We start from the raw sequence: 26,766 nt of genomic DNA on the forward strand, positions 1-26,766 counted from the left end.
GTAACTGAATTACACGTGACTCAGCCAGAAATGGCGATGGAAGTGAGCGTGCTTTAACATTTGACAGTCAAGAATGAAAATTCATTCAAAACTTCTATGGTTGGGGTGTTCATTTCTAAACGATGCAGCTTAATGATGGAGATAGCGTTTGTGTAGTGGTCGTAGTGGAAATGCATGCGTTACCATATATGGATGATATGTGACATAAATTCACAGAAAGTTAGGGCTTCATGCAATAGACATGTGCTAAATATAGTTTATTAGACAATGAGGGCAGTTAGAATTTTAAATAAAATAAATTCAAACATATCTTCACTTCATTATACCCTACACCACTATGTGGTAAGGGGTATTATGTGTTAGTGCATTTGTATGTAACATACAAAAGGAAGCGAGATAGACCCATAGTTCCTTCTAGGGATATACATAGAATCACTTTCTGAGTCGATTTATGCATGTCCGTCCGTCCGTCCGTCCGTTCGCAACATACAGGTCGCATTTGTTGACCGATTTCGCTGAAAATTGGGGAATACCATTTTTTTAGCCGTCGGAAGATCAAGTTCGAAGATGGGCTATATCGGTCCAAGTTTTGGTATAGCCCCCATATATATTTTCGGCCGATTTCACGTATTTTCTGTACCAAACACGCTATATATGTCCGATTTCGATGAATTTTGGAATGTGTGACTGAATTCGGTCTAAAAATAAATGTGCCAAATTATATCGAAATCGGTTCAGATTTGGATATAGCTCCCATATATATGTTCGCCCGATTTCACGTATGCGATGTACCAATCACGCTATATACGTCCGATTTCAATGAAATTTTAAATGTTTGACTGAATTTGGTATAGAAATAAGTGTGCCAAATTATATAGAAATCGGTTCAGATTTGGACATAGCTCCCATATATATTTTCGGCCGATTTCACGTATTTTCTGTACCAAACACGCTATATATTTCCGATTTCGATGAAATTTGGAATGTGTGACTGAATTCAGTCTAGAAATAAATGTGCCAAATTATATCGAAATCGGTTCAGATTTGGATATAGCACCCATATATATTTTCGGCCGATTTCGAGTATTTGCTGCTCCAAACACGCTATATAAGTCGGATTTCAATGATATTTGGAATGTGTGACTGAATTCGGTCTGGAAATAAATGTGCCAAATTATATCAAAATCGGTTTAGATCTGGATATAGCTCCGATTTATATTTTACATATTCACAGTGGTGTAGGGTATCATATAGTCGGCCCCGCCCGACTATGATCCTTTCCTTACTGGTTTTCTAATGTATCTTAAGTGGATCTACAGATATTTCAATGTCTTACCATAATAAACCATTTTCCTACAAAAATGGAAATTTACATCTAAACAATATCTTAAAACTAAAGCCGTTCATTAATATCAATCCTTTCGCCTGTCTGTAGTTACAATTAAAAACTCTACAAATGTGGCCCACTTTTTAACGTTCAATCTTTAAATTTTTTCTTTACGTCTAACATGCAAGTGTGTATTTGCCTTCTACGTACTTCCATGTTCCATGATGATCTATCAAAATTACATATCATTTGTATTGTTTTGTCTGTGCGAGAATTTCTAATTTGTATTTTGACAAACGCCCATTGTTTGTGATGCCACAGCAAGCAACAACGACAACAACAAGAAACAAGGAAATTTCTCTTTTTCTTGAGGTTCCTCCCAAACAAAGTCTTCCGATTCAAAGACCTACAAGCAGTAAATAAACCATGGGTGTATACGAACTTTTCTTGTGGCTGTTGTTTTTGTTGGCAACAAAATGTTGCCAGTATTGAGCGAAGATTAATTGCATTTTAAGTTAAGAAATTATAATCGAATAATGTTCAAATGAAAGAAAATAGACATAAAATAAATTGCATTGCAGTGCACTTGATTGATTAATAGATGATACCTTAACGACTGAAATGAACGCAGAACGAGACACATTCAATATTTTTTGTTTTTGAAGAAAAGGGTGTCCTTTACAAGGGAATGATTGTAAATAAAACGTTTGAAAAACAATATGAGCTTAGACGGCTCGAAATACTTGTGTGCTCTCTTACATACTTACATTGTTGGAGATTTGCAAAAGATCAAAGTAATTAGTGGACCAGACTTCAGATCTCCACACTTTGGTGTTCCTAGCTCCAAAATTTCATCGTTTACACCATGTCATAGTAGTCCACAGATTTGGTATAGAAGTTTCTATTACTCCTAGGATGTTTGGTAATGCAAATGTGCCACATCGGTCCACGTTTTGTTATAGCCCCCATAAAACGGTATCACCCGATTTTCGGTATTTTGAAGGTTTTAGACTCATCATCACACCGAAATGGCAGGAGTTTTGTACTTAGTCTTTGTTGGGTGTATAAAACTTTCTCCAAGAAATTTGTCGCGTAGATCCATGCCTTCATATAGCCACCATAGAACGGTACATCCCGATTTTCGGTATTATGAATGTTGCGGTTAGAATAAAGGTATAGGTCCACGCCTTAATATAGCCCCAGTAGAACGGCACCGCCCGATTTTCGGTATTTTGAAGGTTGTGGCCATAAAAATCCACCGAAATGGCTCAAATTTGGTATTTCGTCTACATTTGGGGTATAAAACTGTCCATAGGAAATTTGTCGGTATAAGTCCCTGACTTTATATAGCCCCCATAGAACAGTACCTCCCGATTTGCGGTATTTTGAAAGTTGTGGGGTATAAAACTTTCCAAATGAAATTTGTTGGTATAGCCCCCATCGAACGTTTCCCACCGATTTTGGGTATTTTGAAGGTAGTGGCCTCAATATTCCTCCGAAATTACTGAAATTTGGTCGTTGATGGTGGTATAAAACTTTCGCTAACTTTCTGCAAGAAATTTGTCGGTATAGGTCCACGCCTTCATATAGACCCCATAGAACGGTGCATCCCAAATTTCGGTTTTTTGAAGGATGTGGCCACAAAAATTCACCGAAATGGCTAAAATTTGGTATTTGGTCTTCATTTTGATACAAAACTTTCCACATGAAATTTGTCGGTACAGATCCAAGCCTTTATATGGCCCTAATAGAACGGTACCTCCCGAATTTCGGTATTTTGAAGGTTGCGGCCGCAATAATTCACCGAAATAATTAAAATTTGGTATTTAGTCTTCGTTTGGGGTACAAAACTTTCCATATGAAATTTGTCGGTATAGGTCCACCCTTTCACATAGCCCCCATATAACGGTTCCTAACGATTTTCGAACGTATTTTGATGGCTGAAATTTGGTATGTGGTCTTCATTTCAGGTAAAAAACTTCCCATATGAAATTCGTCGTTATAGTTTGACGCCTTCATATAGTCCCCATAGAACGCTACCTTCCGATTTTCGGTATATTGAAGGTTGTGGCCACAATAATTCACCGAAATGACTGTAATTTCGTATTAAGTCTTCGTTTGGTGTATAAAACTTTCCATATGAAATTTATCGGTATAGGTCCACGTCTTCGAATGGCTCCCATAGAACGGTTCCTTCCGATTTTCGGTAGTTTGAAGGTAGTGGCCTCAATATTCCTCCGAAATGACTGATCGAAGACCGATGGTGGTATAAAAATTTCGCCAAAGGAATTTGCCTTTACAGGTCCACGCCATAGTGTAGCCCCCCATTAAACGGTGCCTTCCGATTTACGGTATTTTGAAGGTTGTGGCGACAATAATCCATCGAAATGGCTGAACTTTGGTATTTATTCAACTTTCCCGTCTAAAATTGTCCACGCTTTTATATAGCCCCCATAGAACGTTTCCCACCGATTTTGGGTATTTTGAAGATTGTGGCTTCAATATTGCACCGAAATAACAGAAATTTGGTATTTAATTTTTGTTGGTGGTATATAACATTTCCCCCTAAATTATAAAAGTCGATGCCTTCATATAGCACCCATAGTACGGTACCGCCCGATTTTCGTAATTCTGAGGTTGGTATTTAGTCTGCTTTGAGTCTAAAAACTTTCCATCAGAAATTTTTTGGTATAGATCGATGTTAACTCCCGAATTTCCGTATTTGGAAGGTTAGCCACATTGTTATACCGAAATTGCCCCTATAAAACCTTATGGCGCTGGGTATTTATATTAACAATGAATAAAGAATTATGAAAAAAAATTGATGAAATTTGGTATTTAGTCTTCTTCATAAACAAAAATAAACTAATTTTTTACCCTCAGCATTTATGCTAACGAGGGTATATACACTTTCATCGGGCAAAATGTGCCTCATCGAAATAATGGTTTTAGACCCCAACTATGTTTGAACGAAATCCCTTATTTTGTCCAAACTTAGTTTAAGTTCGAAGATAGGTTATATCGGTCCACCCCTTTCGGTACCTCCCCCACAAAAGTTCGAAAATGTGCCGAAAATTTGTGCGCACGATAGCTTTTGAAGGGACTATCGAAACGATTTGACTCTCAAAATAAGATCCACTTCCATAATGAACTATGTAGGTCCGTTCCTTCAAAGGCCTCGTCCGCAACACTTTTAAACTTTAACCCTAATCCTCATGTTTGTCGGCAAGTTCAAATGTCCAAAAAGGTCCACAAAAGTCTGAAAAGATCCTAAATACATTCGATCTGTCCGTAGATGAATGTTTCAATTCACATAAGCTGAGGGTATATCTCTGTCGGCAAAGCCGACTGATACTTGTGTAGGGACACGATTTATATTTTGTAGCAACGTGTTTATTTAATAATAAGTTTTTATCGAATCACATACAATTAATAATGAACAAATATGGAAAATTCAATATAATTATGAAAAGCTAACATGATGAAAATACATTAACAATTTCAAAGTACATATTTATAAAAAGTACAAAAATATGTATTACGTCCCTACAATACTCCCCCTCCAGGAGATTCTATGTTCAATAAATTAAATGTTACACGTTTTCGTTCTTTTTTATTCGCACCCGTTTTCTCAGAATCAGACGCTTCCACGAATGCAGGTTTGAGCCGATCTATTGAAATAGTTGTAGCTTCTCCGTTTTTTTCAATTACGAAATATTTCTTATTCTTTTCAATTATCCTATACGGGCCTTCGTATGGGGATCGCAATGATCTCTTTTGTTCCACACGAACCAATACGTATTTGCAACTTTTTAAATCCTTGGGAATATAAACATTACCACCTACAATTGTATGATGTGACAAATTCGAATGTGCTTCCTTAAATCTCTCTTTTAATTTAGCCATACAATCAGAAGATACTTCCTGCGAGCTCTGCACCAACATTTCACCTGGCAACCGTAAATTTTGCCCATAAACTATTTCTGCAGGAGTAGCTTACAAATTCTCCTTGAAAGTGGACCGCAGACCAAGCAATACAATCGGCAATATTTCGTACCAATTTTGAGCATTTTCTCTTGCCATTGTGGATGCTTTCAACTGTCTATGGAATCTTTCTACCATACCATTAGCTTGTGGATGATACGCCGCACAGTGTTGCCGCGTGGACAAAAATCAAAAAATGTGATGTTAACTTTTACATATGTTTATGTTTTTTTCTTACAGTAAACACATCCGATACAAAGTATCTGAAAGAATTTTGTCGATATGTGCATCCATAATGAAGTTATAGCTCTTTAAATATGAAAAATATTTCCCAGGTAATCTAAGGCGATAATCATATGAAAATAAGGCGACATTTAAAATAACATATTCTGATAAATTTGTTGATAATACTAAAAGTTTTGGATGGGGATTTGATGAGTGGGCTATAAATATAACGTTTTAGTACAAAAAGTTGACATTAACTGCACATGGGCAATGTACCGTTATCAAGAAATCAAAATTTAAATTTGATAAAAAAAATTCAAAATTCTTAATATTTAGTAGAGCAGATCTTTTGATTGCCACCTATTGCCACCTTGGCTCCTGTTTTCCGTTAATTGGACATATCTTCCAAATCAAAATGTGTAAAAACATTCTGCCCATCCTTGCAACCTTCTGAGATATATCGGTTCAGATTTTATATAGCCCCCATATATATCTTTTCCCAATTTTGCTACAACTCGTTCAATTTTGATCGAATAGCCTTCAAATTTAATATGTGTTATTTTCTTAGGATCCTGAGTAGTTTCACCGATTTTAGCAAAAATCGGTTCAGATTTGGATATAGCCCCTATATATATCTTTCCCCGATTTTGCTATAATTCGCTCAATTTTTGATGAATAGCCTTCAAAATTAGCATGTAATATTTTCTTAGGCCCCTGAGTAGCTCTACCGATTTTCACAAAAATCGTTTCAGATTTGGATATAGCCCCCATATATATCTTTCCCCGATTTTGCTATAACTCGGTCAATTTTGATCGAATAGCCTTCAAATTTAATATGTAATATTTTCTTAAGCCCCTGAGTAGTTCTACCTATTTTCAAAGAAATCGGTTCAGATTTGGATATAGCCCCCGTATATATCTTTCCCCGATTTTGCTATAACTCCGTCAATTTTAATCGAATAGCCTTTAAATTTGATATGCGATATTTTCTTAGGTCCCTGAATAGGTTCACCGATTTTCGTAAAAACCGGTTCAGATTTGGCTATTCGATCAAAATTTACCGAGTTATAGCAAAATCGGGGAAAGATATATACGGGGGCTATATCGAAATCTGTACCGATTTTTGTGAAAATAGGTAGAACTACTCAGGGGCTTAAGAAAATATTACATATTAAATTTGAAGGCTATTCGATCAAAATTGACCGAGTTATAGCAAAATCGGAGAAAGATATATATGGGGGCTATATCCAAATCTGGACCGATATGGACCAAAGTTGAAATTTTTCATTCCTATGCACTTACAAGTACTTGTGAAAAATTCTTCAACCTAGGTCAACTCCTTCTATTTTTGTCCACTTTTGTATGGAAGCGGCAACACTGTGCGCCGTAGTTTGTATTCTATGACTTCCTAATAAATTCATCAATTCTGAGAAAAGTTTAGAAGTGAATTGTGCTCCCTGATCACTAGTTATTCTTACTGGTACTCCAAAACGGCCTATAAAGTTATTAAAAAATGTCTTCGCAACTGTTGCTGACATTGTATCCCTTAAGGGATAGGCTTCTGGCCAACGTGTATACCTGTCAATAACTGTTAGTATATACTGATGCCCATTAGATGGTGGCAAGGGACCAACGATGTCAATATGGATATGTTCAAATCTGCCTTTACGAATTTCTATTTTGTCAATAGATGATTTAGTGTGCCGAGTAATCTTTGCTTTTTAGCAACCTAAACAAGCCTTAGCCCAAGTGTTAATTTCTTTGTTCATGTTTGGCCAAAAATACCTACTCGATATCAATTTCCTTGCAGCTCTTATTCCAGGATGTGACAAACCGTGTATATTCAAAAAATCTATTTTGATGGCTTTCAGATTGAGATGCTTATTCCTATCAAGCAAAATGTCGTTAAGTTCATTGTCCTTTTCCTGCTCCGCATATAACCTTTTCAAATTTAAATCGCTATTTGCAATTGCTTGAACTTCAAAAAACCTGGAAAGCGTATCCGCAACCAAATTTGACTCTCCATTCACATATCGAATGTCACTGGTAAATTGTGATATAAACTCAAGATGTCTAGTCTGTCTTGGATTTTTTTTCAGTTTTCGAATTTAGTGCAGAAACCAGCGGTTTATGATCCGTAAAGACTGTGAACTGTCTACCTTCTAACATACATATGTCTAAAATGTTTTATATTCATATATATATTGCTAACAGCGCGCGATCAAACGCACTGTACTTGCGCTCAGATGGGCCCAGTTTTTTTTTTCGAAAAGAAAGCTAAAGGTTCTACCCTGTTTCTTCTAACTTGCTGTAGTACTCCACCTATTGCTACACCAGATGCATCCACTATAAGAGTCAGCTTTGCATCTTTGTCAAAATGATGTAAAAGTACCTTTGTCGCGAAACTTTCCTTCAGTAGTCCAAAAGCCAGTGTAGCGTCTTCAGTTCATTCCAAAAGTTTTTGTTTTTTCTCTAGTGCCTGTCCAATCATTCTATTTATAGAAGAAGTCACCTCAGCTAATTTTGGTATATATCTATGGTAATAATTCACCATTCCCATACATTTATTAATTTGCTTTAGGGTAGTTGGTCGCTCAAATTCGCGAATTGCTGAAACTTTTGATTCTGATGGCTTAATTCCCGTTGCTGATATGTTGTGGCCAAGAAAATCTACATTTGAAACTCCAAACGTACATTTCCCTGGTTTAATATTCAGACCATATTCAACTAATCGTTTGAAAACTTAATCCAAATGTATTAAATGCTCGTTCTCCATTTCGCTAGCAATGAGTACATCGTCAATGTATACAAAAACGAAATCTAAATCACCAAGTACTTCATTTATGAATCTTTGGCAAATGGCATTCGTGTAAATTCGTACATTCCGAAAGGAGTGGTGATAGCGGTTTTATGAATATCTTCGTCTGCCATCGGAATCTGGTGGTAAGCGCGCACCAAGTCTATTTTTGAAAATACAGTTTTTCCTTTCATATTCATGTTGAAGTCTTGAATATGTGGCAAGGGATACCTATCAGGTTCTGTTACACAATTCAACCGTCTGAAATCTCCACAGGGACGCCATCTCCGCCTTTCTTAGGGACTAAATGTAAAGGCGAACAAACACTTGAATTTGATGGCCTGCATACGCCTGTTTTAACAATATACTAGAAACCCTTTTCGCGCTAGTTTGAATTTAACTGGATCTAATCGTCTGGGTTTCGAAAATGGCAGTGGTCCATTAGTTATTAACCTATGCACAGTAGAATGCTTAACTGGATTTGAATAGTCTGGTTCAGTTATGAGTGATGGATACTTCCTTAACAGTTCTGTGTAACGATTTTCGACAGCAAATATTTTAGGTAAAGCTACATCGCACAACTGACCAATCGCTTTTGTTGAAGAATTCGTTAAATGGTCAAGTAATGCCCGATTCTTAACATCTATAAGTAGGCCGTATTTGTGTAAGAAATCGGCTCCAATTATAGGTTTCTCTATATTAGCTATTGTAAAAACGAATGGAAATTCACGGCGTAGTCCAAAATCAACATTTAATAGATTTTTACCGTATGTTGGAATCGAAGTACCATTTGCTGCGGTTAAAACTAAATCGGATTTCCTTTTTTCATTCTTAAACTTAGAAACCGGCAGAACCGAAATATCTGCGCCACTATCAATTAAATATTTAATTTTTTTGTTTTATCGTAAACAAAAAGGCGACGTGTAGATATTTGCTCGCCGCTGTTTGTCGCCCTAACAGCTGGAGTAACTAGTTTTTTTGTTGTTGTCTGCGGCGTGCAAATGAACACGGTTCTTCACATTTTTTAGCGTTCTCCCCAAACTTATAGTGAAACTTACAAAGCCAATCTCTGCTATCTGATCTTGGTCGGGATCGCGATCTGTTTCTCAAAAATCTGCGGCCATTATGTGTTTGATAATCATTTAGTTCCCTTCTAATTGAACCCATTTTCGCAGAGATATTCTTAAATTCCTCACACAAACAGCTTGTCATTTGCGTCAAGTTGTCTACTATCCTTTCAAATTCGTTACCTGCTTTTCCTGAAGCTACGACACTTGCGACTTCATCTTCCAGTAAGGCATCCCATATTTTATCTGCTAATTTTATCAGTTCCGATATGTCAGTAACGCCCGAGCTAGTCAATGAAACGGCCAGCTTTCTCGGTAATTTCTTTATCCAGAGTTGCTTTAAAATATCTATACTTAAATTATTTCCTACCAGCAAAAGTAAGGAGCGATAAAATTCAGATTGTTTGCGATCACCTATCTCTGAATTTGACAATAATAAATCCAATTTCTTATTTTCACTGATTGTATGACGCTCAATTAAAATACGCTTTAAGTTATCATATTTATCTCCTTGTGGTGGAGATTGAATAAAATCGAGAACACTCATTATAACATCTTGTGATAAGGCTGTGACTATATACTCATATTTGGTATTTGATAATGTTATACCCTTTATTGCAAATTGCATTTCCGCATGCACGAACCATGCGTCTGGACAATTGGTCCAGAATTGAGGTCACTTTACAAAAGCTGCTGCTATTTCAATATTGTTTGAAGATGTGGTATCCGAATCTGAGCACATATTGTTTGCGCTTGCGCCCAGCCGGCTGGACAAGTCATAGTAATGACTAGATCTGTGTGATTCATAGTGGAAGGTGAGTTTACAGTAAAATGTAACTGTATATAATTAAACTATTATTTATGATTGACTGATATTGACAGTGAGATAGATTTTATATAAAGAACTTATATATAATTAACGCAAAAAAAGTGTACAATTGTAAAAAATGTTCGTTACCTCTCTATGAATTACGAGACTTACTGCAATCCAAAAATTCCAGGATATTTAATGTGTAATATAGATTTCATTGAATTAACTTGAAATTCCGGGTATTGTTCTTGAACAAAATGAGTTTTCCGCGGCTTTATTTGACTCGTTTTAATTCAGGAGGAGGCATTGTGACTCACAAGAGAGCCCATGTGCTCTAAGTGAGCGTAAATTTGTTATCGCTCACAGCCTGTGTAGATGCTAACACGTTGTGAACAACAACAAATTTACGCTCATTGAGAGCACAAGAGAGACCCAAAAATGTTCGTGGTCATGAAGAGAGCTTAGCGTGGATGTTGCATTTTCTTCTGGATTCCTTGACTCGTACAAATTATTCTTTTTCATAGAAACCCACCATATGTGCAACAATAATCTTCCTTTATATTTGATTGATGTCTTTGAAGCCCGCAATAGTTCTGGTTCTTGAATCCAATCTGAGCCCGTAATTTTAAATTTCCGGTTAAATCTTGTTTCAAAAGTTTCGATGACCGTAAAAGTTCAAGCACTTGAATCCCATTTTGAAATCTTGTTTAACAATATGGAATCGAGAAAGAGGATCCTTATAAAAAAAATTATTCTTCTATATGCTCCTTGCAGGATCGCCAGATGTAGGGACACGATTTATATTTTGTAGAAACGTGTTTATTTAATAATAAGTTTTTATCGAATCACATACAATTAATAATGAACAAATATGGAAAATTCAATATAATTATGAAAAGCTGACTTGATGAAAATACATTAACAATTTCAAAGTACATATTTATAAAAAGTACAAAAATATGTATTACGTCCCTACATTTGTTTACTTGTTCCATTTTACTTTAATACAACTCGTGTTTTTTAAATGGTTTTATTTAGCTCGCCCCGTTTGTTTTATTATTTATTCTTGGGTCAAATTTAGTAATTAAAATTTCACCCTCTTCCTGTCAACCGATTAATCTGAAATTTTGTATACACTTTGGATTTTGGTGACAATACAATTGTGTTTATTCATTATCATTATAAATTCAAGATGGCCGCCGCTACAAAATGGCGGATAACGTAGGTTTTATCAATCCCATCAATATGGGTATCAAATGAAAGGGCTCAACAAGCAGAATACATATAAAAAATTTAAATCCAAGATGGCGGCCGCTACAAAATGGCGGATAACGTAGGTTTTATCAATCCCATCAATATGGGTATCAAATGAAAGTGCTCACCCAGTAGAATACAATATACTATATAAAATTAAAATCCAAGATGGCGGCCTCTACAAAATGGCGGCTAACTTAGGTTTTATCAATCCCATCAACATGGGTATCAAATGAAAGGTCCCTACAAGTAGAATACAATTTACTATGCAAAATTGAAAAAAAAAATTAAATAAATTTTTTCTTTAACCCTGAAATATTCCCCCGTAAATAAATAGATTTTTATATTCTGAAAAACCTCCTCCTAACAATTTCCACCGATCTTCCTAACAACCTGCTCTGAACTCCCCCTCTAAACTTGCACTTTCCACCTTCAGCGGAATCCCATAACCGAATTACAGCCAATTTAGGCAGAAATGTTGATAAAAACTTCAAAATACCTGAAATAGAGTGATATCTCCGTTAGGGTGGGGCGATTTGTGTGGAAGGAAAAAAACCTTAATGAGCCCTTCGCGTTTCTAATTCCTGGGATTGAACTGAGCAAAAAAAGTCCACTGGACCATATATCTACCGTGAAAATCGAGCCTCCCGATTTTGACTTTAAGTTTTTTATTGACGTTTTTTGGATATTTTGGCATATAAAAGCCAAACCATTGAGATTTTCGATACAACACAAAGACAAAAATTGTAACCAAGACAGCAATTGAAAACTCTCTAATACATCTCGCATTGGAACGCTCCTTCAGGCAGTTTTGGCCTTGAGAAGGTGCAAACTTTTCGATAAATGACACTGTGCTACAAAAGTTGACCAGAAAAATATTCAAGGGTTCTGATGCAAAATTACAGTTTGTCAAGTAAATGTTTTCGAACCAAGAAAACTAAAATTTTTCTGTATTAATTTATGAAAAATTACTGATAATTTTGATAAAAATGTCGGGTTTTTTGCAAAAATTAGTTGGACGACTTATTTAAGACAAGATAGGATGTATAAATAAAAAATTAACCCACGTTTTCCAACAAAAAATGACGAAAACCAATAACTACATGTAATGCAAGTTGTCAAATAAATGTTTTCGAAATGTAATGGAGGTTCCAATATACCCCATATTTTCGCTAAATACTTGAAAATCAGAACAATTTATGAATTTTATTTTTAACAGGGAGTTACTACTAACAAGTATCAACAATATTATTCATCAAATACCCGTACTAGGAGGGTTGCCATATGGACCAAGGGAGTACCAGGTCATGTTACCTGTAAATAGGGTCCTGTAGGTTTTAAACCGGGAATATCTGAAAACTAAGACGTTTTATGAGTTCCTTTAGTTCACCAGGATGGATTGCCATCACCTAAAATAAATATTACCTTCAGAATAATTAAATCAGGAGGGTTGCCAGATGTACGAAAAAGGTACAAAATTATATACACAGTAAATGAGACCACCTGAATCCCTAACCAGGGCTCAAGATTTGTTTATTTCACTCAAATTGAATTATTGGATAAGGCAATTCTCTAAAACAAACCAAAATATGACATAAAAGTACAAATATCACTTAGAAATACATGTGAAAGATATTGTCGATCTATACTGATTTTATAATGGACATCCGATTTCAACTGTTTAGAGCCAGTTCAGATGAATTCTCTAAGTTTTTTGGCTTCCATGGTAACATTGAAGCATTATTTTGCCGTCAGCATTATTTTTCCCTTAAAAAATATGCTACAGTAGTACTGCAGAGTACACGAAATGAGCCGAATGGGTCGTAGTAGGCATTTCTGAAAATTTTCGAAATCCGTGCCCCATACATTGCTAAGCAATATTAGTCTCTTACTGCGATATTTCCGATAGTTTCGTGAAATGTTATTATCTCTTAATTAATATTAAGTGAAACAACAAACTTCGGTGCCCTATTTTGAGACACAGGTGGTCTCGTTTACTGTTTACATAATCTGGTACCTTTTTAGTCGATCTGACAACCTTCCTGATCTAATTATGCTGAAGGTAATATTTATTGTATTTGATGGCAGTCTATCCTGATTAACTAAACAAACTCACAAAACGACATAGTTTTTAGATTTTCCGGTTTAAGACCTATAGGACCCTGTTTACTTCTAATATGACCTGGTACTTCGTTGGTCCATATGGTAACCCTCCTAGTACGGATTTTCGATGTCTAATATCGTTGATACTAGTTAGTAGTTAAACCCTGTTACGAATAAAATTCCAAAAATGTCATGATTTTCAAGTATTTACCGAAAATATGGGGTATTTTGGAACCTCCATTACATTTCGAAAACATTTATTTGACACTTGCATTACATGTAGTTATTGGTTTTCGTTATTTTTTGTTGGACAACGTGGGTTAATTTTTTATTTATACATCCTATCTTGTCTTAAATAAGTCGTCCAACTAATTTTTGCAAAAAACCCGACATTTTTATCAAAATTATCAGTAATTTTTTCATAAATTAATACAGAAAAATGTTAGTTTTCTTGGTTCGAAAACAATTACTTGACAAACTGTATATCGTGTTGTGATCCATGGACAACGACTAGGCCTTTAGTCGTTGTGGTCACTCCGTTTTATTTTTTTATAACGGTAAAAGTAGTGAAAATCTGGGTTTCTTACATTTTCAAATTTAAACGGACATATCTTCTTTTTTTCACAACGGATTTCTAGTGATCCTACTTCCTTTTAAAGGGACGAATAATATCTTTAGAACAAGTTTTTATTTGTTTAAATCGGTTAACAAATGGCTAAGTTATAGTGGTTTAAGTCTGAAAACCCCCTCAAAAAAACTATAACTGGGTCGATTTTTAAATGGTTTTATTTAGCTCGCCCCGTTTGTTTTATTATTTATTCTTGGGTCAAATTTAGTAATTAAAATTTCACCCTCTTCCTGTCAACCGATTAATCTGAAATTTTGTATACACTTTGGATTTTGGTGACAATACAATTGTGTTTATTCATTATCATTATAAATTCAAGATGGCCGCCGGATAACGTAGGTTTTATCAATCCCATCAATATGGGTATCAAATGAAAGGGCTCAACAAGCAGAATACATATAAAAAATTTAAATCCAAGATGGCGGCCGCTACAAAATGGCGGATAACGTAGGTTTTATCAATCCCATCAATATGGGTATCAAATGAAAGGTCTCTACAAGTAGAATACAATTTACTATGCAAAATTGAAATCTAAGATGGCCGCCGCTACCAAATGGCTGATAACAATTTTTTATCAATCCCACCAATATGGGTATCAAATAAAAGGGCTTGACAAGAAGAATACAGTGCACTACAGTCCACTAAATGGCGTATAATTAAGATTTAAATTTAGAAATTGAATCTGTAATTTATGTATCTGATTAATCCAGCCTGAATCCACCACCCAAGTCAAGATTTTTTATCGTGTTGAGGACTGTGTGGCGTTAGGGTGGCTAAAAATGATACGTCGTTAGCGGTACACCACCCAAGGTAAGGTGAAAAGTTAAAACGCGCCGAGAACTGTATGGCATTAGGGTGGAAAAAAATGATATGTCGTTAGCGTTTTCCTCTCAAGACTCAGGCGCATCTTGTTGTACATAGCCTTGCCCCTTTATTGGACCTCTGGGGGGGTCGACCGTTTAAATGTCCATTACTCTTGGGAACAAAATGGTAAAAAAATGTATAAAAAATACAAACACAAATAAAACAGAAACTGCAACACAACGTAAACGAAGGCTTAAAAAAGCAAAAGAAAAGTATAAAGCAAAACGAGCTAAAAAAAGTGAAGGTGATAGAAATAGTCGATTACAGAAACGACGGGAAAAATTAGCGTCAAAAACACCTGAGCAATATGAGGGCAAGTTAAAAAAGCAACGTCAGCGATATACACAAATGACGGCGTCAGAAACGCCTGAAGAATATGAAGCCATGTTAACAAAGCAACGTGAGCGATACACACAGATGATAGCGTCAGAAACGCCTGAAGAATATGAAGCCAGGTTAACAAAACAACGGGAGCAATACACACAGATGTGTGCTGCCTTTAATACTATCATGGGCTTCTACAATACATAAAATGCAGGCCAGCACTGTGGATCACGCAGTCGTATACTTAGGTGCGAAACTGTTTGAAGAAGGTCAAGCCTACGTGGCTCTTAGTAGAGTAAGATCTTTGCAGGGACTACGTATAGAGGAGTTGGACTGCAATAAACTAACGGGCAAGAAACCTTGCAATAATGAAGCACTAAATGAATTAAACAGAATGCGAAATAAAAACTAAAAACTAGAAAATAAAAATAGGTAAAAAAACTTTTTAAGTTAAACGGTTTTATGTTAAACATACATTGCAATGTTTAAGATAAATGTACTAAAAACCAAAAAATAATAAAATAGATACAGTCGTGGGAATTATAAACATATGTATAGACTAGACTAAAATAAAACCGTGGGGCACGTCAATTGTCTACAATCGTTGATTAAAATGTTTGTTTTGTAATGTTACACTATAATTAGGCAGTTGTTCAACAGACAACGATGGACGTGTGATAAGTAGGGCTAGAATGTGGAAACAAGCTAGCAAGCTCGATTATAAGCGAGTTTTAGGGTTTCATAGTGGTGAGCAAGTAGTACTTTGTCGATTAAAGACAAACTACGAGCAGTGAAACGATTCCTCTCCAGCCAGCAGTGTGAATGTCCAACGATAAACTAGTTGAAACATCTCTTTTATTTACATGGAGTGTATAACTATTGAAATTTTCATGAGCAAGAAAATAGTAAGTAATTTCCTCACCGTCTGCGGGCCAACTGCCTAACGACGAATTAAACGATTCTTCTATCGCACATTAAGTCGATAATTTGTAGACAATTGACGTGCCCCACGGTTTTATTTTAGTCTAGTCTATGTATATGTTTATAATTCCCACGACTGTATCTATTTTATTATTTTTTGGTTTTTAGTACATTTATCTTAAACATTGCAATGTATGTTTAACATAAAACCGTTTAACTTAAAAAGTTTTTTTACCTATTTTTATTTAGATCTCATAATGAGTTTAAAATTTAATCACACCAAATCGATTTCAAATGATCCACCCTTTACTTTGGCCCTCCTGTTGTGTGAGTTATAAACACATGAGCTTTTGTTGAATAGTTTCTTCCTTTTCGGCAACAACGTTACAATTGTTGCCTTCCTAAGCGAATTGTTTTGACTATTTCTTGAAAGGCGAAATTCTAATTTCTCTCCGAAGTTGACTACATAACATAGGTTACATTTAATGCTTTATAATGCCGCGCACACGCGTTAACTATAGTGCAATCAATAATTTCAACAATATGTACAAAAATTAAAACAGAGAAAAAAAAAACTACAACAATGTATGACATAGTAAAACTCACATGTCTTCTCTCAGAAAATTTCTTTAATTTCACTGACTTTTTCATAGGGAAATAAGAGGGTGTCACCTGTGCCTACACTTTTTTATTCCAAATTAAAAATGTAAGAGAGGGCTATAGAGGGATGGGACCGACCATGTGATACCCTACACCACTCTTGGCACTATTTTCCACGGATTTTTTATATTATCTAATTGATATAATTAATTGACGTTTTTGCATTATTTATTATTGATATAATTTGCACCAAAGGAGAGGTCAAAAGTTGGTTTTTATGTATCGTGTTTGTAATACGGTGGAATATGCCCCCAAAATTTAAAATTTGGACCAAAAATTAAATTTGGAAATTTCTCCGACAATGGCTAATTTCACTCGCAATATGCCATCCGCGCATTTTTCAAAATTATTGGTATTTTTCTTGACCAAACCTCTTACGTCGCGCAAAAAAAAAAAACTTACTTAAAATTTTGCGCCGATCAGACCATCAGATCCGCAACAAAATCGGATAAAATTTTGTATTCGGACCATTTCACTCACTAAATATTCCACTATCATCACCAAAAACTAATCGTTTCTATTCTGGGAACCTCACCTACATAAAAAATATCGTGACGATTGGTCTATAATTGCGGCAAGGAGTCTGATTACAATTTTTAATGGACGAATTGACACACATCTTAAAGTCGCTTTATCTCGTTTTGGTCTACGACGAATATTTGTTTGGGGTCCCTTGACATACCTAAATTGGTCCATATGACCAAAACAGGTTAAAGTTGTCTTCATTGCTTTCATTGGCAGACTGTTTTGGTCATATGGACCAATTAAGGTATGTCATAGGGCAAATACTGCCTTGGACCCCAAACACACAATTTCAAAAGTAAAGCACAGAGGAGACTCCGTTGGGGTATGGCGTTGTATGAGTGCTTCCGGTGTAGGAAATCGTGTCTTTATCCAAGGAATTAAGGATAAGATGTATTACTTAAACATTCTGAAAGGATAATTTGAAATTTAGGCGCTGAAAAAATGGGATTTGGGATAACATTCCAATTTTATCAATATATGAGCCCGAGCACATATCACAAAAGTGTCAAAAAGTGATTCAAACACCTCCCCGATCCCCGGATTTGAATCCTATAGATAATTTATGGAGTATTTTGGAGACAAATATAACAAGTAAAAAGTCGTTAAGTTCGGCCGGGCCGAACCTTTTTATACCCTCCACCATAAAATAGTCTTAATTAAAATGGGGGCTATATCAAAGAGTCAACTTATCTTTAAATTTTTAAGCGGAAAAGTTTTATAGCTGCAGGGAACTTCAAGAGTCAAATTGAGGGTAGTTTCATCAAAACAATGTAGACCCTCAAAAATGGACCCATGTTGACGAATTTAAGTGAAGAAATTTCGTGACCACTGAAAATTACCGAAAATCGAGGGGGGGATATACCAAAACATGGACCTATATTGACGATGTTTCGTTGGAGATGTTTTATGCCCACTGAGAACTTCAAATGTCAAATTACAGCTATTTCGGTTAAAAACTGTAGCTAAAATTCTCAAAATACCGAAAATTGGGAGGTACCGTTATATGGGGGCTATACCAAAACATGGACCTATATTGACGATGTTTGGTGGAGATATTTCATGACCACTGAGAACCTCAAATGGCAAATTACAGCTAGTTCGGTTAAATATTGTAACTAAAATGCTCAAAATACCGAATATCGGGAGGTACGGCTATAAGGGGGCCATACCAAAACATGGACCTATGTTGACGATGTTTGGTGGAGATGTTTCATGACCACTGAGAACCTCAAATGTCAAATTGCAGATAGTTCGGTTACAAATTGTGGCTAAAATTCTCAAAATACCGAAAATCGAGATGTACCGTTATATGGGAGCTATACCAAAACATGGACCTATGTTGACGATGTTAGGTGGAGATATTTCATGGCCACTGAGAACCTCAAATGGCAAATTACAGCTAGTTCGGTTAAAAATTGTAGCTAAAATTCTCAAAATACCGAAAATCGGGAGGTACCGATATATGGGGGCTATACCAAAACATGGACCTATGCCCATATCCTTTGGGATATAAGTTTGTTGATCACTAGGAACCCTAAGTGCCAAATTATAGCTAATTCGGTCTGCAAATGTGGCGAAGAACGTCAAAATACCTCAAATCCGGAGGTACCGTTATATGGGTGCTATACCAAAGAGTGGACCGATATAGCCCATCTTCGAACTTGACCTGCCTATGGAAAAAAGACCCTCGGGTGCAAAATTTCAGCACTCTATCTCAATTATTGCGGACGCTAGAGTGATTACAACAGACGGACAGACGGACATGGCTAGATCGTCTTAGAATTTTATCCTGATCAAGAATATATATACTTTATAGGGTCGCAAATGATTAGTTCGATGTGTTACAAACGGAATGACAAACTTAATATACCCTCCATACTATGGTGGAGGGTATAAAAAATCGTAACATCTAAAGTATATGAACCCTGAAATATGCCTTGCAAGAAGAATGGGAAAAAAATCCGATATCTTGCCCCGAAAACTTAGTTAAATCTCTGCCAAAAAGGCTTAAAGCTGTAAAGGATAACAAAGGATGTCATACCAAGAGCTGAAACCCTAAAAAATCCTTTTTGTTTCATGAAACTTTTAGAGTGCATACTTTTCACTGTTAGGTAGAAATCGATGTTGTTTAACCATTTTTATTTTTTATCTAAATTTACCTGAATTTCGTTAATTTTATTTTAATATATTTAAGTTAAGACACTAATGTAAAAATATAAAAAGGAATGAAATCGCTATCATTAACCAATTCTTAGCAATGGCAGTTTTAATGAAAGAAACTGAAGTGGATACTTTTGATTGTGATTCACTGTATTTTAAAATGCATATAAATTAAAATGGGTTATTTGACCTCTATTTCCATTTCAGAAACCTTGAGATATATCCTCAGCAACCCAGTTCTCTTCCTCAATGGGAAAGCTGTTAAATGAATGTCTATGAAGCAAAATCCGTATATTTTATTGGGAGATTTAAGCAAATAAATAACTAAATTATTTTTTTTATTATAGGGCCACGTCTTCATATAGGACCACGTCTTCATATAGCCCTCACAGCTCCTGGTCTCAATATCTCACCGAAATGGCAAAGATTTGGTATTTAGTCTTCGTTGGGGGTATAAGACTTTCCACCAAAAATGTGTCGGTATAGCGCCCCTTCTTTATATAGCCCCCATAGGACGATCCCTCCCTGTTTTCGGTTATTTGAAGGTTTTAGTGTCACTATCAATCTTAAATGGCTCAAATTGTGTATAAAGTCTTCGGTGGGTATAAAATATTCCACAAGAGAATTGTTGGTGTAGGTTTTCGTTTTCATATAGCTCCCATAGAACGGTACCTCGGTACATCCCGATTTTCGGTATTTTTAATGGCCTCAATATCCCATCGGAAGGCTGAAATTTGGCATTTTGTCTTCTTTGGGGGTATACAACTTTTCACCTGAAAACGCTTTTCTATAGCCCCCATAAACCGTTAAATGCAGATTTTCGGTATTTTTAATATTTTACCAACTTTATTCAATCAAAATGCCTGAAATTTATTACAGTCGGACCTCGATTATCCGTGATGGTCGGGACCGGAGGCATTACGGATAATCGATTTTCCCGGATAATGGAGGCAATGCTTTTATGCAGTTTTTGAACATATTTTTAAGTAAAAATGACATAATATTGTACAATAATATGGAAATCTGGAATTTGTATTAAATTTGTTACGGTAATCCTCCAAATTTTAGAAGGATACATAATATCATCATCATCAGATTCATCTGAATTGACTTTGACTTTGACAAATTGTGTAATACGGGAGAATTTCCAGTTTTCGTTTGTTTACCTTTTGTTTGCTTAATCAGATTAATTGGAAATTGTGTTTTTACTCCCGGGTAATGAAGTTTATAACGAAAAATAGAAGAAATGGAAAAAGTCCAACATTTCTTTTCTATCACGGATAATGGAGGTTCCCGGATAATCGATTCACGGATAATCGAGGTTCAACTGTATTTAATATTTGTTGGAGTTGCAACAAATTTCTCCATAAATTTTTCAGCACAGATCCATATTTTGATACAGCATCCATGGAACGGTACTCCCGTTTTTAGCTCGGTATTTTAGCAACATTATTCAATCGAAATGACTAAAATTTGGTATTTGGTGTTCGCTAGGGGTACAAAACACTATAAAAGGTACTGCAAAAAATTAGACAGTCTGTGTCCACGTTGTCGTATAGCCCATATATAAGGGTACCACCCGATGCAAGCTTTTTTGAAGATTTTAGTCAGATTTTTCTATAAGAACTGCTGCTACAAGCAAGGACTTTCCAGATGGACGCCATTGATGCTCCCTACCAATAAGACTTCCAGTACTTTGAGCCATTGGTAGACGTAGATCGCCTCCTAATATATTGTTTAGATAACAAGAACTTGTATCCTGTGACCGCAATACTGCTTATCCCTGATACAACTCCAGTAAGATGCATCTAGAGATCAACCACATACGGATCGCGGGGATTTCCAATTAATTGGGTTATCATGACCTATGGCGGTTGTATTGAAAAAGTGATATCTAGCAAAGTCTCTTACATCCAAGCATTAAGCAACGATCGTTCCGCTAATGGTTATTCATCTTATGAGGCATATCAGATATAATTGGCTATGAAGTATTTTTTAAAGCTTTTTTCGATCAAGTCTTGTTTCATTAGACCGTGACTGTGGTATAAGTTCCTTGATTTCAAAACCGTGTTTTTCTGGCTTTTTTGTATGATCTCCTGGTTGTTTTACGAAAATTTTGTAGTTCACCAAACAGGTAGAGGTTTATTTTTAAGATTGGTGATCACTGATCAGATAGGTTTCCCATAACATCTCAGTAGAATTTTGGTTAGGGCATAAATAGCTCTCTCAGCATATGTAAACCTTTGTAAACTGTGGCAGTAGTCCAATGTATTTGCTGACAGCCCTGTCAGCACACTGTTCCAAATCTGTTCTGTTGGGATCTTAAGGGACAGAATGTAAACTGACAAGCTATTGTTATTTAAAAAACCTCAAATTAATCGAAATTGATTTTTTATAGACAGCAAATGCTTTTCTTAGTGGAAACAGTTTACCATCTTATAAAACTCAACGGAATAAATTTCACTAAAATCATTACCTACAATCATGAATCTAAAAGAAAGAAAAATGTCAGTGGACCGAATACCCCACCCGGGGTATTGTGTACATTGTAATGTAACTTTACATAGTTTTGGGTGTTTTCTCCACTCATAAACTCCAAATAATATTACTTTGCCTTAGGCATCTATCTAACACGCCGAGTGATGTACATACTTTCTTCGTGTCAATCGATTATCGATATTTGATGTTGATGGTCTCTACAAGTTGGGCATTCTCTCTCGCGCCACACTTGCTTATCCGCCTCCTTTACATTGGTGGTTGGGGCAATGCCAGTGAATGAGTTTCTCTGTTTACCTTCTGCTGGGAGGAAAATTAATTAGTACAAGCGTTGAAAAAGGTGTTAACGCTGCTAATGCTTTTGTTGAGGTGATAAACAAATTGTTTTATAAATGTTGGTAAAATGGATTGAAAAGCACAGCATCCGACATTCAACAAGCCAAGTGCATGCTTTGGAACACCCAAAAGGCAAACCAAACAAACTTGGCATGCAAGTCGCACCACTCAGTTTAGCTGCGTTGGGAAACAAAGTACATTTGTCAAATGTGATGGAAGACTGTGTTCAATGGTTTGAATGTTTTTAATTTGTCGAAATAGAAATCGATAAAATTGATGATCGACGAGTATTGAAATTGGAAAAAAGCATGAGAATGTCATGATATTGTACAAGTTGTGTTTAAAAGTGATAAAATACACAAAATAAAAACAATTTTCGGAACTTCCGTTTTATGTAGTTTTATAGTGAGAGTTTTGTCACCAATTTCCGTGTCAGGACATTTTGTCTTCATAAATTAAAGATTACCTTGTCTATCGTAAAGCGAAAATGTAATGAATTGACAAAGTCAAAACCGTGTAAAAATTGGTTGATATAAAAAAACAATTGATACTAGACTTTGAGATTCATTGTTATACTTATTAATAGCCCACATTGCACAGGGGTTCCAGAATTGGCCAAAAATTAAAAACTGAATGTAAAGTTTTCAATACGACATCTGGTAATTCTGACAGCTATGACATGGAAATTTTTGAAAATATATTAGTTTTTGTTTCATTCGAACGCGTTATGCTTAAGAAAAGCTCCATAAAAGTAAGATCGCTGTTAAGTTCGGCCGGGTCGAACTTTTTATACCCTCCACCGCGTACTGTATTGATGTGAATAAGAACAATTAGTTTCTTGCGTTTATGAAAGTACTAAGCAATTGCCGGGGTAGTATCGGCTACACTTAAAGCTGGATATATATGGACAGTTTGTTTGCGAGTCAGTTTTCTATTTTCTGGGAACACAAGAATCCAAGTAACGACTAATTCGGTAGAAAAATGTGACTAAAATCTTCAAAAACCTTAAATGGTGGCTACGCTTATATGGGGTCTATACAAAAGCGTGAACCTATACTTGCCAGGGATGTTTTGTACCTGTATAAACATCTTGTACCTTTAGCGAAGACTAAATAACAAATTTCAGTTATTCCGTTTGTATAATGTGGATAAAACTTTTAAAACACCGAAAATCGGAGGCTACCGTTCTATAGGCAAGAATCACGCAAATGAGACTGTTGTCAGGATTCTTTTAGCAGTGACCAAATGATCTCGTCTGCAGACCTTGGGGATTCTTAGAAGAAATCCCGGATGCTTTAGTTCAGCCGCCAACTTGCGCAGAAGTAAACAAGAATTCTAATATGCGGAAATCGATATGAGTAAAGGTTTTGGTTTTAGTATAACACAAAAGCCACCATGAAACCATTGAGGCATATTTCAAGGACAGTGGTCTATTTGAAATCTCATAAAATTTTGTCAAAATAGTCAAAGTCAAATTTCTTTACATCTTTGTGTTTATTTCAGCTTTGTTGTAATTCAATTGTTTGAATAGCAACAAAATATTTTAAAGTGGATATGAAATTGATTAGTTGCGGGCGAAGGGTAGGGAATACTATAGTTTCAGTTGTCACCAAACAACTTCATCAGTTCCCTTTTTCGCCGACTCTGTATCGATAAACAGGTCAATAAAGCCATCTAGCAAATTAAATAAAATGAGAAATTTGCTGTATGGCCCTAAAGCTGTTTACCCTACAATTTGAGTCGAACTAAAGAATTTCATATCCACCACTGTTTTTATGTCGTCTTTGCTTCGCAAAGAATACGAACATAGGAGTGTTGCTTCAATAAGCGGGGGTAAAAACAACAAGAAAGTTGTTTTTGCATTACGCATTGGTCAACAAGGCCGTGCTGATGCCTATTATTGTTGTTGGCGTTTTTATACCCTCCACCATAGTATGGAGGGTATATTAAGTTTGTTTTTCCGTTTGTAACGCATTGAAATACTCATTTGCGACCCTATAAAGTATATATATTCTTGATCAGGATAAAATTCTAAGTCGATCTGTGCACGTCCGTCCGTCCGTCCGTCTGTGGTAATCACTCTAGCATCCACAAAAATGAAGCTAGGACGCTGAAATTTTGGGAAAATGCGTCTTTTGTTTGCAGGCAGGTCAACTTCGATGATGGGCTATATCGGTCCACGTTTTGGTATAGCCCCCATATAACGGTACTCCCCGATTTACGGTATTTTGACGTTTTTATCTACATTTTCAGATCGATTTAGCTATAATTTGACATTTAGGGTTCTTAAGTGTCAATAAACTTATATAACAAAACTAGTGGACATAGATCAATGTATTGGAATAGCCCCCATATAATGTTACCGCCCGATTTCAGGTATTTTGACGATTTAAGTCGCATTTCTAGACCGAATTAGCTATAATTTGATATTTAGGGTTCTTAGTGTCCAAAAAACTTATATTCGAAAAAATTATGAATATAGGTACATGTTTTGGTATAGCCCCATATAACGGTACCTCCTGATTTTCGGTATTTTGAGATTTTTACCTACAAGTTTTAACCGAATTAGCTGTAATTTGAACATTTGACATTTGAAGTTCTTAGCGGTCACCACACCTCTCCACCAAAATTGTCTGAAATGTTGGGAAAATGCGTCTTTTGTTGGCAGGCAGGTCAGGTTCGATGATGGGCTATATCGGTCCACGTTTTTATATAGCCCCCATATAGCGGTACCCCCGATTTACGGTATTTTGACGTTTTTAGCTACATTTTCAGACCGATGTAGCTATAATTTGACATTTAGGGTTCTTAAGTGTCAATAAACTTATATAACAAAACTTGTGGACATAGGTCCACGTTTTGGTATAGCCCCCATATAACGGTACCCCCCGATTTACGGTATTTTGACGTTTTAGCTACATTTTCAGACCGATTTATCTATAAATTGACATTTAGGGTTATTAAGTGTCAATAAACTTATATAACAAAAGTTGTGGACATAGATCCATGTTCTGGTATAGCCCCCATATAACGGTACCCCCGATTTACGGTATTTTGACGTTTTTAGCTAAATTTTCAGACCGATTTAGCTATAAATTGACATTTAGGGTTCTTAAGTGTCAATAAACTTATATAACAAAACTAGTGGACATAGATCAATGTTTTGGAATAGCCCCCATATAACGTTACCGCCCGATTTCAGGTATTTTGGCGATTTAAGTCGCATTTCTAGACCGAATTAGCTATAATTTGATATTTAGGGTTCTTAGTGACAAAAAAACTTATATTCGAAATAATTATGAACGTAGGTCTATGTTTTGGTATAGCCCCATATAACGGTACCTCGGTATAATGAATTTCGGTATTCCCATATAACGGATTTTCGGTATTTTGAAATTTTTACCTACAAGTTTTAACCGAATTATCTGTAATTTGAACATTTGACATTTGAAACTCTTAGTGGTCACCACACCTCTCCACCAAAAATTGTCAAGAAAGGTCGATGTATTGATAAAGCTCCCATATAACGGTACCTCCCGATTTTCAGTAATTTGATGATTTTAACTACAGTATTAACCGAACTAGCAGTAATTTGACATTTGAAGTTCTTAGTGGTCACAACACCTCTCCATAAAAAATTGTCAACATAGGTCCATGTTCAATATAGCTCCCATATAACGGTACCTCCCAATTTTCAGTAATTGGCAATTTTAGCTAAAATTTTTAACCGAACTAACTGTAATTTGACTTTTGAAGGTTGTAGTGGTCACCACACATCTGCATCAACAATTTTCAACATAGCCCCAATATAACGATACTTCCCGATATTCTGTACTTTGAGGATTTTACTTAAAATGTTTAACCGAACGTAGGTCCATGTTTTCCCGATTTCCGTACCTTAGCTTTATTTTTTTGACGAACTTTCTGTAATTTGAAATTTAAAAGCCAACAAAAATTGTTCATTTAAGTTCATATTTTCGTATAGCCCACATACCTCCGAACTAGCTGTTAATGACATTTGAAGTTCCCACGTTATGTACCGATTTTCGGTATTTTGAGGATTCTAGCTCCAATTTTTAACCGAATTAGGAGTTATTTAACATTAAAGGCTCCCATAAAAAAACTGTCAACATAGGTCCATGTTTTATTATAACCCCTGTATAACGGTACCTCCCAATTTCTAGCCCACCAAAAATTGTCAACATACAAGTTAGATATAGGCACCATAAAAAGGGCCTACCGAATGAAACATTTTATGTATGTACATTATCTGACATTTTAACG

Source organism: Musca autumnalis, unplaced genomic scaffold (assembly GCF_047663935.1).
Source record: "Musca autumnalis isolate F117 unplaced genomic scaffold, ASM4766393v1 scaffold_2, whole genome shotgun sequence".
NCBI classification, from domain to species: Eukaryota; Metazoa; Arthropoda; class Insecta; order Diptera; family Muscidae; genus Musca; species Musca autumnalis.